Source organism: Acinonyx jubatus, chromosome D4, assembly GCF_027475565.1.
Source record: "Acinonyx jubatus isolate Ajub_Pintada_27869175 chromosome D4, VMU_Ajub_asm_v1.0, whole genome shotgun sequence".
NCBI classification, from domain to species: Eukaryota; Metazoa; Chordata; class Mammalia; order Carnivora; family Felidae; genus Acinonyx; species Acinonyx jubatus.
In genome coordinates, this window is record NC_069391.1 from 77,705,548 (window position 1) to 77,722,418 (window position 16,871).

The window sequence follows — 16,871 nt, forward strand, 5'->3', positions numbered from 1 at the left end:
CAAAATAACCCATATAAAAGGTTGAAAAAAGAACCTCACGCCCTTGGTTTTTGTTTTGTTTTGTTTTCCTTCTGTCACCTGCTTGTGCATCTTTAAACAATATAGCTTACATTTCCTGCTTTGGAACAGGAATACATATGTGTGTGTGTGTGTATATATATACATATATATACATACATATATATATACATACATATATATATGTATGTATCTGAATACATTATTTTGTTTTCCTTTATTCATTGAAGGAGTATGTTAAATTCATTCATATTGTTGCATATATCTGCAGTTCATTCATTTTTATTGCTTTACAGCCTACCATTTTGTAGTATACCACAGTTTACCATTGACTGGCATCTGGTGGTTTTCTGTCTGGAATGACAACCGATGCTGCCATAAACTTTCTTGATCAGGCATCTTGGTGCACATGATCTTCACGCATCTAGATCAGTAGTTCTTAAATTCTAGCATGTATCAGAATCATCTGTATAAGGCTTGTTAAAACAGATTGCTGGGCAAACAGATGATCATACACAGTAGATTTTTTTTTTTTTTTACTATGTATTTTTTTCTTTTCTCAACTCTCCTTTGGATTTATTTTGCTCCTCTTTTTCCAACGACCTGAGACAAATTTTCAGCTTATCAATGTCTAACCATTCTTCCTTTCTTTAAAATGCATTTGGGGCGATCGGTTTCTCTATATATTGCTTTATCTGCTCAAACAACTTTGAACAGTTTTTATTGTCTTTAACTTCAAAATATTTTCTATATCCCATTAACATGTATTTCTAGATACACTGCATTTTGTGCTTATTTGTTTGATTTTTAAAACTTTTAATTTTGAAATACGGATTCACAAGAAGTTGCAAAGATAGTAGAGAGGTACCGTGGTCACCCCATTTCTCTCAGGTATCATACCTAATGTAACTTAGTTACCGTGTGAAATTCGGGTAACTGATGTTGATACGATACGTTTGATTAGTTCTACGCCCTTTTTTAAATCCTGAGTGTAGATTTGTAAAACCATCACTGCAGTCAAACATTTGACTGCAGGAACATACAGGAACATTTCTTTACAACAAAGATCTTCCTGTGTGCCACTCCTTTAGAGGCACATACACTACCCATCCCCCACAACTACTGATCTATTTTCCATCTCTACAACTATGTCTTTTGATAATCATACAATATGTGGTCTTTAGAGATTAACTTTTTTTTTTTTTACTTACTCAGCATAATGCTCTGATCCATCCAAGTTGCTGCATGTATCAGTAGTTTGTTCCCTTGTATTGCTGAATATATCCCCTGGTATGGATGAACTAGTTTGTCTACCCATTAACCTGTCAAGAAATTGTATCCCATAGAGTTTAGGTGTTGTGTTCTGAGACTGGCCTTTATTTCAATCTTTTGTTTCAGCAGACACTTCCTGACACTACAGTTAAGGGAAAGATGGAGTAGATGTCCAGATTCCTCTTGTAGGTTCCTTTCAGTCTCCTGGGGAACAGGTGCAGAAGGAGAAGTTCAGGCTCCCCATGAGGCCTCTACTTGCATTACCCTGGTCAGGAAGGGCACCTCATTACTGCTTCCACGAGATCTCCACTGACACCCTTGTGTGTGTGGTTATGGGGCAGTGGAGGGTTTCTTACCTTCAGGCTGGGATGAAAGTTTTGCCTCTCTACTGGGTCCTTTGCGATCATCTTGAAGGGAGGTGCGGGATCACATTACAGTGGGACAAGGTGGGTAAAAATCTAGGCTCTCACTTGGGCTTTGTTGAGGAAACTGGGAGTAGAATCTTTTTTCCTGGCTCTTTGGCTACAGAGAATAGGTTTCCATGAAGTTTTGTCTGTGCCTGTATATGTTTTGAGGTTTCCAGTGTTTCTAGCTCATAATCTGGGATATATTAGACAAAAGCACAGGAAATCCACCAGCAGGTCATTCTTCATGTTGCAAGGTCCTTAACTAGTTTATATTTTCTCTACCTTTCAAAGTCTTCTTACGTTTGTTTTATATATACAATACCCCCTAGATTTTGGTTGCACTTAAGAGGAATAGGGGAAACTATATCCACTTGATTTCGTCCTGGAAATGGAAGTTCAAATACATTTTTTAAAAAATACAATGTATTTCTTGGGGCACCTGGGGGGCTCAGTTGCTTAGTGTCCGACTTCAGCTCAGGTCATGATCTCACGGCTTATGGGTTCGAGCCCTGCGTTTGGCTCTGCGCTGATGGCTCAGAGCCTGGAACCTGCTTTGGATTCTGTGTCTCCCTCTCTCTGCCCCTCCCCTGCTCACGCTCTGTCTCTCTCTTCCTGTCTCTCTCCTTCAAAAATAAATAAACATTAAAAAAAATTTTTTTAATAAAATTTATTTCTTGTCCAGCCAGGCAATAAACCAGAATGAGAAATAAACAGCATTTGGTTGGGGAGCAGGGAATGAAACTGTCCCTATCCACAGACAATATGATCATCTATGTAGAAAATCCCAAATAATCTATAAAGTAATTCTTACAGTAATGAGTTTAGTAACTTCCTAAATTATGAAAACACATGGAAAAATAATCTTCTTTCTCTTTTTTAACGTTTTTCTTCTTTTTACTTATTTTTGAGAGGCAGAAATAGATAGCATATGAGCAGGAGGGGAGCAGAGAGAGAGAGGGAGACACAGAATTCGAAGCAGACTCCAGGCTTTGAGCTATCAGCACAGAGCCCAACTTGGGCTAAAACCCCCAAATCGTGAGATCATGACCTGAGCTGAAGTCGGAGGCTTAACTGACTGGGCCACCCAGCCAGGCACCCCTAATGTTATTTCTATGTACAGGCTATATAAACTTGGAATATTTTTTTTAATGTTTATTTATTTTTGAGAGAGAGAGAGAGACAGAGAGACAGAGCGTGAGCAGGGGAGGGGCAGAGAGAGAGAGGAGACACAGAATCTGAAGCAGGCTCCAGGCTCTGAGCTGTCAGCACAGAGCCCCATGTGGGGCTCAAACTCACGGACTGTGAGATCATGACCTGAGCCAAAGTCAGACACCTAACCGACTGAGCCACACAGGCACCCAGGAATATATGTTTTTTTTTTAAGATAATACCATAAAATACCATGCAAGCATAATAATGCCCCCAAATTGAATATATGTATAACAAAACATGCAAGGGATCTGTATGCTGAAAACTAAAAAAATGTGATGAAAGAAATAAATGAAGATCTAAATAGATGACAGACCCTATCATCATCATTAATTGGTAACTAACTCATTAAAGATGCAAATTCTCTTCTAATTTTTCTATAACTTTAATGCAATCCTATCAAAATCCAAAACAAGATTTTTTTCCCGCAGATATAAACCAGCTAATTCTAAAATTTATAAGGAAAAACAAAAGAACTAGAACAACTAAAAGAATTATGAAAGACAAGAATAAAATTGGAGGAGTTACACTGTGGATTTTAAGACTTACTATAAATCTACAGTAATCAAGTCAGTATGGTATTGATGAAGGAATAGACATATAGATAAAATGAATAGAACTGAGATTCTAGAAATAGATCCACATAAATATGACCAATTGATTTTTGACATAGGTGCAAGAGGAATTCAATGAATATAGACTAGGTTTCTCAACAAATTGTATTGGGGCAACTAGAGATTCATCAGCAAAAGAAATGAACCTTGTTCAAAATTTAACATATTATACTGAAATTAACTCAAAATGAATCATGTATCTAAATGTAAAAATCTAAAACTTTTAGAAAAGATATAAGAGAAAAATCTATGTCACCTTAGGTTTGGTGATGAGTTCTTAGACATAATAAAAAGATAATAATAATAAGCATGATGAAAGACATTGCTATGAGAATGAAATGGTTGGCCACAGAATGAGAGAAAATGTCTTTTATATTATATACCCACAAGTAACTAGTATACAGAGTATATATTAAAAAACACTCAAAACTCAAAAATAAGAAAACAGAATCCAGTTTAAAAATTAGTAAAAAACATGTCACTTCACCAAAGATATAAGGATAATAAAAATGATACTCAATATTAATAGTCATTAAGGAAATGCAAAATGAAACCAGGATGGGATTCCACTATACAACTGTTAGAATGCCTTAAATATGTATACATATATATATTTTAATATTTATTTTTTTTTTGAGAGACAGAGACACAGAGCGTGAGCAGGGGAGGGGGCAGAGAGAGGAAGACACAGAATCTGAAGCAGGCTCCAGGCGGTGAGCTCTCAGCACAGAGCCCGACATGAGGCTTGAACTCACAAACTGTAAGACCATGACCTGAGCCAAAGTCGGACGCTTAACTGACTGAGCCACCCTGGTGCCCCTGTATGTATATTTTTAACTATTCACAAAGTAAGTGAGAGCAACTAGTAAGTTGCAGTAAGAGCATAGTAAGTATGCAGAGCAACTAGAACTTTTACAGCATTGCTGGTGAGAATGTAAAATGGCACAGGCTTTTGGAAAAGGTTTGGTAGTTTCTGAGAATGGTAGACATACACTTAAACCATGTGACTCGGCAGTCCCACTCCAGAGTGTCTACTTAGAGAAATTACAATATGTAACTAAATTATCAAATGTCATTGTCTCTTCAGGCTGCTCTAACAAAATAACACAGATGAGGTACTTTATGAACAGCAGAAATTAATTTCTCACAGTTCTGGAGATCCTGGAAATCCAGAATCAGGGTGTCAGCGTGGTGAGGTTGTGGCTGGTGAGAGCCTGTTTCCTGATAAATAGATGGCTGACTATCTTCTTGACGTAACCTCACATGGCAGGAGGGGCAAAGAGCTTTTCCTAGGTCTCTTTTATAAGGTCACTGATCCTACCTGTGAGCACTCTGCCCTCATGATATAATCATCTTCCAAAAGCCCCACCTGCTAATACCATTACATTGGGCTTTAGGTTTCAGCATTTGAACTTTGGAGGACACAAACATTCAGAACATAGCAAATATACCTGTTATTTGTCCTAGCATCTTACTATTAATATTTTTTCCAGGAATAAGCACAAATATATAAAAAAAAGTTTCATCACAGTACTATTAACTAGGCTGAGGGGTGCCTGGATGGCTCAGTCAGCTAAGCATCCGACTTCAGCTCAGGTCATAATCTCACAGGTCATGAGTTTGAGCCCTGCATTTGGCTCTCTGCTTTCAGTGCAGAGCCAGCTTTGGATCCTCTGTCTCCCCCTCTCTCTGTCCCTTCCCCACTTGCTATCTCTTTCTCTCTCTCTCTCTCTCAAAAATAAACATTTTTAAAAAATAGGCTGAAAAAAAATTTTTTTAAGTTTAAATATATGATATCAGGTGGTTAAATGAAATTTTGCAATGGAATAAAATTCTGCCATTTAAAACTGTGTTTTAAAAAGATAAATAATGAAATAACTATTATCACAATACAACCTTAATAAAGAAGGAAAGATAATAAAGAAGAAAAGATAATAAGTAAGGAAAGATAAAGGTAATAAATAAATATAGTAAATAAATATAGTAAATATAATATATTTATAGTAATTTTATAAATTTATGAATATAGTAAATACAATGTATATATAATATTTATAATATAATATATATGTTTATAATATATATAATATATAATATATATAAATTTATAATATATATTATTATATATTATTATATATTATATATAAATATATTTATAATATATTATTATGTATTATATGTAATAATATATAAATATATTATATATATTATATTATATATTATATATAATAATATATTTATAATTTATAAAATATATATAAACATATTATATTATAAATATTATATATATATTATATTTACTATATTTATAAATTTATAAAATTACTATAAGTATATATTTACTATATTTATTTACTATATTCATTTATTATCTTTATCTTTCCTTACTATATATAAATTTATACATATAAATTTATATATATATTTATATACATAAATTTATATATATATTTATATACATATAAATTTATATATATAAATTTATACTAAATTTATATATATAAATTTATACTAAATTTATATATATAAATTTATACTATATATATATAAATTTCCTTACTATATATGAATTTATATATAGTTTATATATATAGTTTATATATATATAATTTATATATCTTTATCTTTCCTTACTATATATAAATATATTTATAATATATATAATATTAATATATATTATAAATATATAATATAATATAATATATAATAAATATATTATATTTATATGTAATAAATAAATAAATATAGCAAAGATAATAATAAAGAAGGAAAAATCCGGTCTAATTTCATGGCATGTGGATAAATACACATGTGTATATTATACATATATAAATATGCATATATATGAATATACACATGCATTTGTAATATGAAGGTCATAGGAAAAATATTGCTACCAGTAATTATAGTATCGTGGTGAGATTAACAGTGATAAATTTTTTTTCTATTGACCAATATTTTGTATATTTTCTAAGAGAATACATTTTTGTAGTAATAAAAATAATCATAAAACACTATTAGGAAATACAGAGCACAAAATAGTGTTGGCAATAAAAGTGTAAGTGAAAAAATTAATTCTATCTCTGCTATGATTATAGCAATCCAGATTTTTCATATGAAAAATATATTTCTAAAGAATGTAGAAAAAAATGAAATTAATTTCGTATCATTTTAGTTGTGTTACCATTTTTTAACAGACAGCAATTGCTTTTCCTTAAAGTATAAAATAAAGCACAAACTTCACCAACAGAGACTGTGAGGACAGCCTGAGCACTAGGAGAGGAAATTGTATAGATCCAATATAATCCAACTTCAAATACAGAGTTTCTTACTGCACATATCCAGTTGTGTCTGTCAGATACAAACTGTTATTGCTATCATTAGCCAACAAGTAAATCCCTGATAAATGAGCATGCCAGAGGGTGCCCCTTCAGTCATCTTTGGCTCAGCCCTGCCATTAATCTCAGGAAAGATTCTTCTGTGATCTTGCAGCCCTACTCATGTGCTGTGACCTTGGGCTGCAGGCTCTGACCTTGGATTGAGAACAGGAAATTGAGGTTTCCTCATTGAGTGAGAATTCAGGCTTGACACAACTTTTGTGAAGGATTTCACCTACTGTTAAGTCACAGCTTCCTTTCTCTGTCATAAGCACTTGCCCATACACACACAGATGTAAACACACCCAATCATTCTTGCCTGAGAAAGAATGAAAGCCTTGGCAAATAGGACTGGCAGAAAACACTATACTTTGGTTACTGTTGTGTTTTTTGACCTTTGTCTTGATAGGTGGTGTTGTGAAAGACTACTTCTAACTTGATTCAAAATCTGAATGTTAAAATGAAAAAAAAAAAAAGAGAGAGAGAGAGCTTATTTATGGATTTCCATTTTATCTCCAGAATTACCAGTTTATTATCTAAAAGCAATACATTCTATTTTTTTCAGTAGAACTTATGTGAGAAGAAATGTTGCCCATCACTGGATTCTACACATCTCATATCTGGTGAAAAATAATTTAAAAACAAACTCCTTCCCAACACACACACACACACAAAAATAAATACCTCCTATATTGGAAATACCTGCCCCCCCCCCCCCCCGCCCGAGGAGACCCCATTGAATTCCTCCTGGTGTTCACTCCTGTGTGTAATTCCCTCCCTCTAATGATTATTTACATGCCAACTTGCCTAAGCAATGGTACTCCATTATTTGGTCAAACAGTAGTCTAGGTGTTGCTGTTAGCATATTTTATAGATGTGGTTAACAACTACAGTAATTGACTTTGAGTAAAGATTACTGTCAACAATTTGGGTGGACCTCATTTAATCTGTCAAAGCTGTTAAGACTAAAAACTGAGATTTCCCAGAGAAAAAGAAATTCTGCCTGAAGACCAAAGTTTCAACTCCTGAGTTCCCAGCTTACTAGTTGACCTTATAGATTTCAGACTTGCCAGCCCCAAAATTATGTAGCAGGTTTCTTAAATTCTCTCTCTCTGTTTCTCTCTGTGTGTGTGTGTGTGTGTGTGTGTGTGTGTGTGTGTGTGCGTGTGTGTGTGTGTGTTTGTATATATTCTGTTGGTGCTGTGTCTCTGGAGAACTCTGGCACAGTGTGTATGTAAAATTTTTGTTGTTTTTAATCTCATTATAACACGTAACACATAAACAGTGTCCCAAGTCTTCTTTACTAATTCACAGTGTGGTTTAGACACCTATTTGTAAATCAGAACGCACACACCTGCCTTACTTTTACCAATGTTCAGTGGGCATCACATTTATAAACCATAATTGATCCATGAGCATAGATGAAAAGGTACGTGTAGTAGGTTTTCCAGCTTTTAATTTTAAATTTTAAGTCTGAATTATGACCTAACTAATCCCATGTAGTCTGAAAATTCCAAGATAGGATGTTTAAAGTTGTAAAATGCTTAAAATGGAATAATTCAGCTTCGGTGATGCATTCTGGGTTTTAGCTGCCCCCCCCCCCCCCCGCCCCGAGAACAAAGTGAAAGCTGGGTATTCTGGGGAAGAGTCATGATTTCATTTTTTTTCTCAGTTATGGCCTAACTTTGAAGTGGCTCCCAGGAGTTGTCTGGCCCAGAGGGTGTTCTTTGCTTTGCAAACATTTGCTTTGGTCTGCAGAGGCTACAGTTTTATTCACAAGATCTATACTCTTATGAGGCTGAGACCCAGCATACTGGCTTCGTGGACATCATTTATATCTTTTCTTTTTCCCAATATTGTTAATACATGAGATAAAAATCATGTTCATAAAAATCATTTTAAAATTAGGGAAGTATGCTACAGTTGGGATAAAAAACAAAGCAAAATGATCTTGGGTAATCAGGAAATGATTAGTTCAAGGAATAGAACAAAAGATGGTAACATTTAAGGCTTGAGAAAATAACATAAAAGTTTTTTAAAATAAAATACATTTTAAATTTATAGATGGACATCTTCCAAGATGTAAATTTATTACAACTTGAGACTAGAATTATCATATCATGAACATGCTCTAATCATACTATTATCTTTTTCACCAAGAGATTCCACTTTTGTATTTTAATTTCAGCGTCAGAATGACTGCCATATGTGATATATACTTTCTTGAGTGTTCTGAATTCCATTTGTTATAAAAAGGCAAAAAAATTTTTTTTGAACAACATGCTGTAGGCCCTCCAGCCTGGGCACAAGATAGAAACCCTTGAGTTCTCTGTAATATGGCTTTGTGATGATGCCAGTGAGGCAAAACAGGTTGTCTTTGCTGAAAACCTCAAACCCAGTCACCCCACCCTCCCAGTTCTGTAGCATTTTCTCGACAGTGTGAATCCTACTTGTGAATTCAAAGTAGAGAAGAGGGTTAGTAAGTATAAAGTATAAATTCTCAAGTGTAAGGTTAAAGCTAGAAGGGGTTTTCTGCAAGTGACTGAGGGAGGCACACTGCCTATAAGGAGATAAAATCAGTCAAGAGGTTGAGTCATAAATGGGAAGGCACCAATGCTCATCAAATTTGAAAAATGAAAGCATGGCTTTAAAAGGAGAAAATAGTAAAAAGAATTTGTGGATAAGACATCAGAGAATAGAAGACTTGCAGACTGTAGGAGTTTTGATGGTTGAGAAATTTGTCAACAAACTAAAAGTTTATCTGCTTCCCATCAATTGGGAAGGGGACAGTACTGCTTAGATGATCTGTACAAAAAATTCTCTTTATCCTGTTTCTTCCTTTTAAGATCTGTCTCTAAGAAGTAAAACTTGGAGAAATTTTTCAGTCTATTTCCAAGATACCATCTGTCTCACCTAGTGTCTGGAATATAAGAGTTATTCATTAGATGAGTGAGTATTGAGTGAATTTTCACTAAAGTGTCAATGACTCATAACCAAATTCCATAGGAATTTATAAAACTAAAGGGAATGAGAGGTGTTGGAGGAGGTCTAAAAGTCTAAAACCTTGCGAGACTCCCTCACTACCATGGTGGTATCTCAGGTATTCAGAAGTAGATGCCAGCGTATATTCTGGGCTGAAATATCATGAATTCACCTCTTTAGCCAAGAGACGAGTGGTAAGTCACTGTACCCTGACTTCACTAAACCAATATCATTTGCTGTCCAGAAAATAACAAAATAACAACTATGTTGGGAATAGGGATTCTGGACCAACGTTATTGCTTGTCATCTCTAGATAGGTATTACAATATCTATTTATAAGGATAAATAATGAAATAAGGAGTTGGCATTTAAATTTATATGCGTATGCATTCATGTTTCCTTCCACCATACCATGTTACTCTTACACTATCACGGAACAGAAAGGGGAAAGATATGGAATGTTTTTGCCATAAGTCACAGAGTTTCTGTTAACATTCTGAGAGCAGTCTTTATATTGAAACCATTTACATGTACCTGAGAGCCCAGTAATGTGATATCAAAGACATAACTCAGAGAAAAGAAATGCACACAAAGACCCAGCTAAGTGGGGAAAGTCCATGCGAGGACAATATTTCTATGACTATGTGAGAAGAAGGGCTTACTGGGGTTTATGTTATTGGCCATAAATGATCAATGTAGTTTTAAGAATACATTTCAACAAGACAGATTTAAATTTTTTTAGATACGTATGTATGTATGCATATATATTCTTATCCATGGATACGTATGCACATAATTTGCACCTACTTATCTATATGTCTATCTATCCACTTAGTATGTAAAGCTATATGTTTGTATGCCTGATGTGTCCTTAATGAATGTTGCCTGAATTGGCTTTCTGACTCTTAGAACAGTAGATCTTAAATATTTTTTGTAGCTTTTAAATATTGAATTACATATCATTGAACCAAAATGAGTTTTTAAAAGCAGATATTACTTAGTAGGTGGATTATATTTAACCAAGAAAAAAAAAATCTTTGTTTCCTAACATATCTCTAAAGTTGAGAAAGAGGCACTTCCCAAATTATAAATACACTCAGCTTCTACTTACAGACAAGACAAAAACTTCCCAACCATGGACATGCCACTAAAACCCCAAGTGAAACATGACATACAGGTACCGATTTGTTTTAACATGTTAGAATGAAATGGAAGCCTTTAGAGTGCCCTACAAAGCTGCCATTTCTCATTCTAGTTACCTTGTAGAAACTCAGCAAAACAAGTTCCCATAGCGCTTATCCTCCAATGAGTATTTCCATAACTTAGGAAATTAAGCACTTGGCTTAATTATATAAACTCTTGAAAGACTATTAGAGTACTCTTTAGAATGAAAGTTCTTAATTTCAAAACTCTTATATTTTTCAAATTGCTTTCATACCCATCTCACCTGAGTCTCAGAACAACTTTGTGAAGATGGCAGATAGGGATCATTATCAGTATTTTGAAGAGGAAAATAAAAATCAAGGCACATATCTGTGAAGATACTTGGAAACATGAAGTTTAGAATTTGCTTTATGTGTTAGTGGATCCATTTTTCCCCCCAACAGATTGTGCAAAAGTGCTTTTCTCAAAATCTTTGGCATTTATAGTTGTCAAAATAATACTTGAAGCAATAAAAACAACCTTCAAGCATAGAAAATAAGTTGCCATCAACTTTCAAATTAATATAAAATGATATTAAGTTCATAAATGTATCTTTTAGGGGCAAAATTAAATCAAATTGTCACATTTTCAAAAAGAAATGTTAAAGGCACATGATTTCTCAGTGCATTTAAGTTCCTTACGGAAAGCGTAAGTTTTAAGAGAAAGTCTTTTACCCTAAACTGGAAAATGCCCACAAATAATGATTCATTCTAAAGGTAATAACAAAAACAAAGATTCCTGGCTCACTGCACGTGTAAGCTAGCTTGATTCTGTAACCACTGCTTTCTTCGCAACCAATAATTGTTTATTCTTTATTCTTAATTGATTATCCAGAAGAAGACAGTGGATTACTTACTTGTACATTCTTGGTTAACTTGAACCTGTATGTATGTATGTATATATGTATGTATGTATGTATGTATGTATGTATGTATGTATGAATGTTTATTCATTTTTGAGAGAGCAGGAACCTGGGAGGAACAGAGAGAGGGGGAGACATAGAATCAGAAGCAAGCTCCGGTACCTGAGCTGACAGCGCAGAGCCGGATACAGGGTTTGAACCCACGAGCCGCGAAATCATGTCCTGAACCAAAGTCGGACACTTAACTAACTGAGCCACCTGGGCACCACTTGAGCCTTTATTTTTGGGGATTCTGGAGAGGTGTGAGAACGTTGTACTCCCGTGAGTTTCAATTTCAGATCTATCCCTGATAATGTGCAATAACTAGAGGTCTCAGCGAAATTAGATATACAGGTGAATTCGATTGAAAATGATGTTGATATCTTCATTGTATTTATTTATTTTTATTTTTTTAAATATGAAATTTATTGTCAAATTGGTTTCCATACAACACCGAGCGCTCATCCCAACAGGTGCCATCCTCAATACCCATCACCCAGCCTCCCTTCCCTCCCACCCCCCATCAATCCTCAGTTTGTTCTCAGATTTTAAGAGTCCCTTATGTTTTGGCTCCCTCCCTCCCTCTCTAACCATTTTTTTTTTTCCTTCCCCCTCTCCCATGATCTTCTGTTAAGTTTCTCAGGATCCACACAAGAGTGAAAACATATGGTATCTGTCTTTCTCTGTATGACTTAATTCACTTAGCATAACACTCTCCAGTTCCATCCACGTTGCAACAAAAGGCCATTATTTCATTCTTTCTCATTGCCACTTAGTATCCCATTGTGTATATAAATCACAATTTCTTTATCCATTCCTCAGTTGATGGACATTTAGGCTCTTTCCATAATTTGGCTATTATCGAAAGTGCTGCTGTAAACATTAGGGTACAAGTGCCCCTATGCATCAGCACTCCTGTATCCCTTGGGTAAATTCCTAGCAGTGCTATTGATGGGTCATAGGGTAGATCTATTTTTAATTTTTTGAGGAACCTCCACACTGTTTTCCAGAGCGGCTGCACTAGTTTGCATTCCCACCAACAGTGCAAGGGTTCCCATTTCTCCACATCCTCGCCAGCATCTGTAGTCTCCTGGTTTATTCATTTTAGCCACTCTGGCTGGCGTGAGGTGGTATCTGAGTGTAGTTTTGATTTGTGTTTCCCCGATGAGGAGCGATGTTGAGCATCTTTTCATGTGCCCATTAGCCATCTGGATGTCTTCTTTAGAGAAGTGTCTATTCATGTTTTCTGCCCATTTCTTCACTGGGTTATTTGTTTTTCAGGTGTGGAGTTTGGGGAGCTCTTTATAGATTTCGGATACTAGCCCTTTGTCTGATAAGTCATTTGCAAATATCTTTCCACATTCTGTTGGTTGCCTGTTAGTTTTGTTTATGTTTCCTTTGCAGTGCAGAAGCTTTTTATCTTCATGAGGTCCCAATAGTTCATTTTGCTTTTAATTCCCTTGCCTTTGGGGATGTGTCAAGTAAGAAATTGCTGCAGCCGAGGTCAGAGAGGTTTTTTCCTGCTTTCTCCTGTAGGGTTTTGATGGTTTCCTGTCTCACATTCAGGTCCTTTATCCATTTTGAGTTTATTTTTATGAATGGTGTAAGAAAGTGGTCTAGTTTCATTCTTCTGCATGTTGCTGTCCAGTTCTCCCAGCACCATTTGTTAAAGAGACTGTCTTTTTTCCACTGGATATTCTTTCCTGCTTTGTCAAAGATAAGTTGGCCATACTTTTGTGGGTCTAATTCTGGGGTTTCTATTCTATTCCATTGGACTATGTGTCTGTTTTTGTGCCAATACCATGCTGTCTTGATGATTACAGCTTTGTAGTAGAGGCTGAAGTCTGGGATTGTGATGCCTCCCGCTTTGGTCTTCTTCTTCAAAATTACTTTGGCTATTCGGGGTCTCTTGTGGTTCCATACAAATTTTAGGATTGCTTGTTCTAGCTTCGAGAAGAATGCTGGTGCAGTTTTGATTGGGATTGCATTGAATGTGTAGATAGCTTTGGGTAGTATTGACATTTTAACAATAGTTATTCTTCCAATCCATAAGCATGGAATGTTTTTCCATTTCTTTATAACTTCTTCAATTTCCGTCATAAGCTTTCTATAATTTTCAGCATACAGATCTTTTGCATCTTTGATTAGGTTTATTCCTAGGTATTTTATGCTTCTTGGTGCAATTGTGAATGGGATCAGTTTCTTTATTTGTCTTTCTGTTGCCTCATTATTAGTGTGTAAGAATGCAACTGATTCCTGTACATTGATTTTGTATCCTGTGACTTTGCTGAATTCATGTGTCAGTTCTAGCAGGCTTTTGGTGGAGTCTATCAGATTTTCCATGTATAATATCATGCACCTGCAAAAAGTGAAAGCTTAACTTCATCTTTGCCAACTTTGATGCCTTTGATTTCCTTTTGTTGTCTGATTGCTGATGCTAGAACTTCCGACACTATATTAACAGTGGTGAGAGTGGGCATCCCTGTTGTGTTCCTGATCTCAGGGAGAAAGCTCTCAGTTTTCCCCCATTGAGGATGATGTTAGCTGTGGGCTTTTCATAAATGGCTTTTATGATGTTTAAGCATGTTCCTTCTATCCCAACTTTCTCAAGGGTTTTTATTAAGAAAGGATGCTGAATTTTGTCAAATGCTTTTTCTGCATCGATTGACAGGATCATATGGTTCTTATCTTTTCTTTTATTAATGTGATGTATCACATTGATTGATTTGTGAATGTTGAACCAGCCCTGTAGCCCAGGAATGAATCCCACTTGATCATGGTGAATAATTCTTTTTATATGCTGTTGAATTATATGCTGTTGAATTATATGCTGTTGCTAGTATCTTATTTAGAATTTTTGCATCCATATTCATCAGGGATATTGGCCTGTAGTTCTCTTTTTTTGCTGGGTCTCTGTCTGGTTTAGGAATCAAAGTAATGCTGGCTTCATAGAAAAAGTGGAAGTTTTCCTTCCCTTTCTTTTTTTTGGAACAGCTTGAGAAGGATAGGTATTATCTCTGCTTTAAATGTCTGGTAGAATTCCCCTGGGAAGCCATCTGGTCCTGGACTCTTATTTGTTGGGAGATTTTTGATAACTGATTCAATTTCTTTGCTGGTTATAGGTCTGTTCAAGTTTTCTATTTCTTCCTATTTGAGTTTTGGAAGTGTGTGGGTGCTTAGGAATTTGTCCATTTCTTCCAGGTTGTCCAGTTTGTTGGCATATCATTTTTCATAGAATTCCCTGATAATTGCTTATATTTCTGAGGGATTGGTTGTAATAATTCCATTTTCATTCATGATTTTATCTATTTAGGTCATCTCTCCCTTTTCTTTTTGACATATCTGACTAGAGGTTTATCAATTTTGTTTATCTTATCAAAAAAACAACTCTTGGTTTCATTGATCTGCTCTACAGTTTTTTTTAGATTCTATATTGTTTATTTCTGCTCTGATCTTTATTATTTCTCTTCTTCTGCTGGGTTTGGGGTGTCTTTGCTCTTCTGCTTCTATTTCCTTTAGGTGTTCTGTTAGATTTTGTATTTGGGATTTTTCTTGTTTCTTGAGCTAGGCCTGGATTGCAATGTATTTTCCTCTCAGGACTACCTTCGCTGCATCCCAAAGCATTTGGATTGTTGTATTTTCATTTTCATTTGTTTCCATATATTTTTTAAATTTCTTCTCTAATTGCCTGGTTGACCCATTCATTCTTTAGTAGGGTGTTCTTTAACCTCCAGGTTTTTGGAGGTTTTCCAGACCTTTTCCTGTGGTTGATTTCAAGCTTCATAGCATTGTGGTCTGAAAGTGTGCATGGTATGATCTCAATTCTTTTATACTTATGAAGGGCTGTTTTGTGACCCAAGATGTGATCTATCCTGGAGAATGTTCCATGTGCACTCGAGAAGAAAGTATTTTCTGTTGCTTTGGGATGCAGAGTTCTAACTATATCTGTCAAGTCCATCTGATCCAATGTATTATTCAGGGCCCTTGTTTCTTTATTGATCCTGTGTCTAGATGATCTATCCATTTCTGTAAGTGGAGTATTAAAGTCCCCTGCAATTACCATATTCTTATCAATAGGTTGCTTATGTTTGTGATTGTTTTATATATTTGGGGGCACCCATATTCGGTGCATAGACATTTATAATTACAATTATAATATATTACATATCATATAAATATATATTATATATTAAATAAATTATATATTATATAATATAAATTATATAAAATATTATATAATTATTATATAATGCCTTCATCTCTTGTTACAGCCTTTAACTTAAAGTCTAGTTTTTCTGATATAAGTATGGCTACTCCAGCTTTCTTTTGACTTCCAGTAGCATGATAGATAGTTCTCCATCCCCTCACTTTCAATCTGAAAATGTCCTCAGGTCTAAAATGAGTCTCTTGTAGACAGCAAATAGATGGGTCTTGTTTTTTTTGTTTTTTGTTTTTTGTTTTTTTTATCCATTCTGCTACCCTATGTCTTTTGGTTGGAGCATTTAGTCCATTTACATTCAGTGTTATTACAGAAAGATATGGGTTTAGAGTCATTGTGATGTCTGTAGGTTTCATGCTTGTAGTGATGTCTGTGGTACTTTGTGGTCCTTGCAGCATTTCACTCACAGAGTCCCCCTTAGGATCTCTTGTAGGGCTGGTTTAGTGGTGACGAATTCCTTCAGTTTTTGTTTGGGAAGACCTTTATCTCTCCTTCTATTCTGAATGACAGACTTGCTGGATAAAGAATTCTTGGCTGCATGTTTTTTCTGTCCATCACATTGAAGATTTCCTGCCATTCCTTTCTGGCCTGCCAAGTTTCAGTAGATAGTCTGTCACTACTCCTATATGTCTACCTTTGTAAGTTAGAGCATGTTTATCCCTAGCTGCT

General features: G+C 35.1%; 1 long non-coding RNA gene across 1 annotated transcript in view; it reads left to right on the forward strand.

Annotated features, from left to right (window-relative positions):
- The window catches only part of LOC128312238 (uncharacterized), a 98,119-nt gene that overhangs the window by 879 nt on the left and 80,369 nt on the right, over nucleotides 1-16,871 (forward strand). The window lies entirely within an intron of this gene.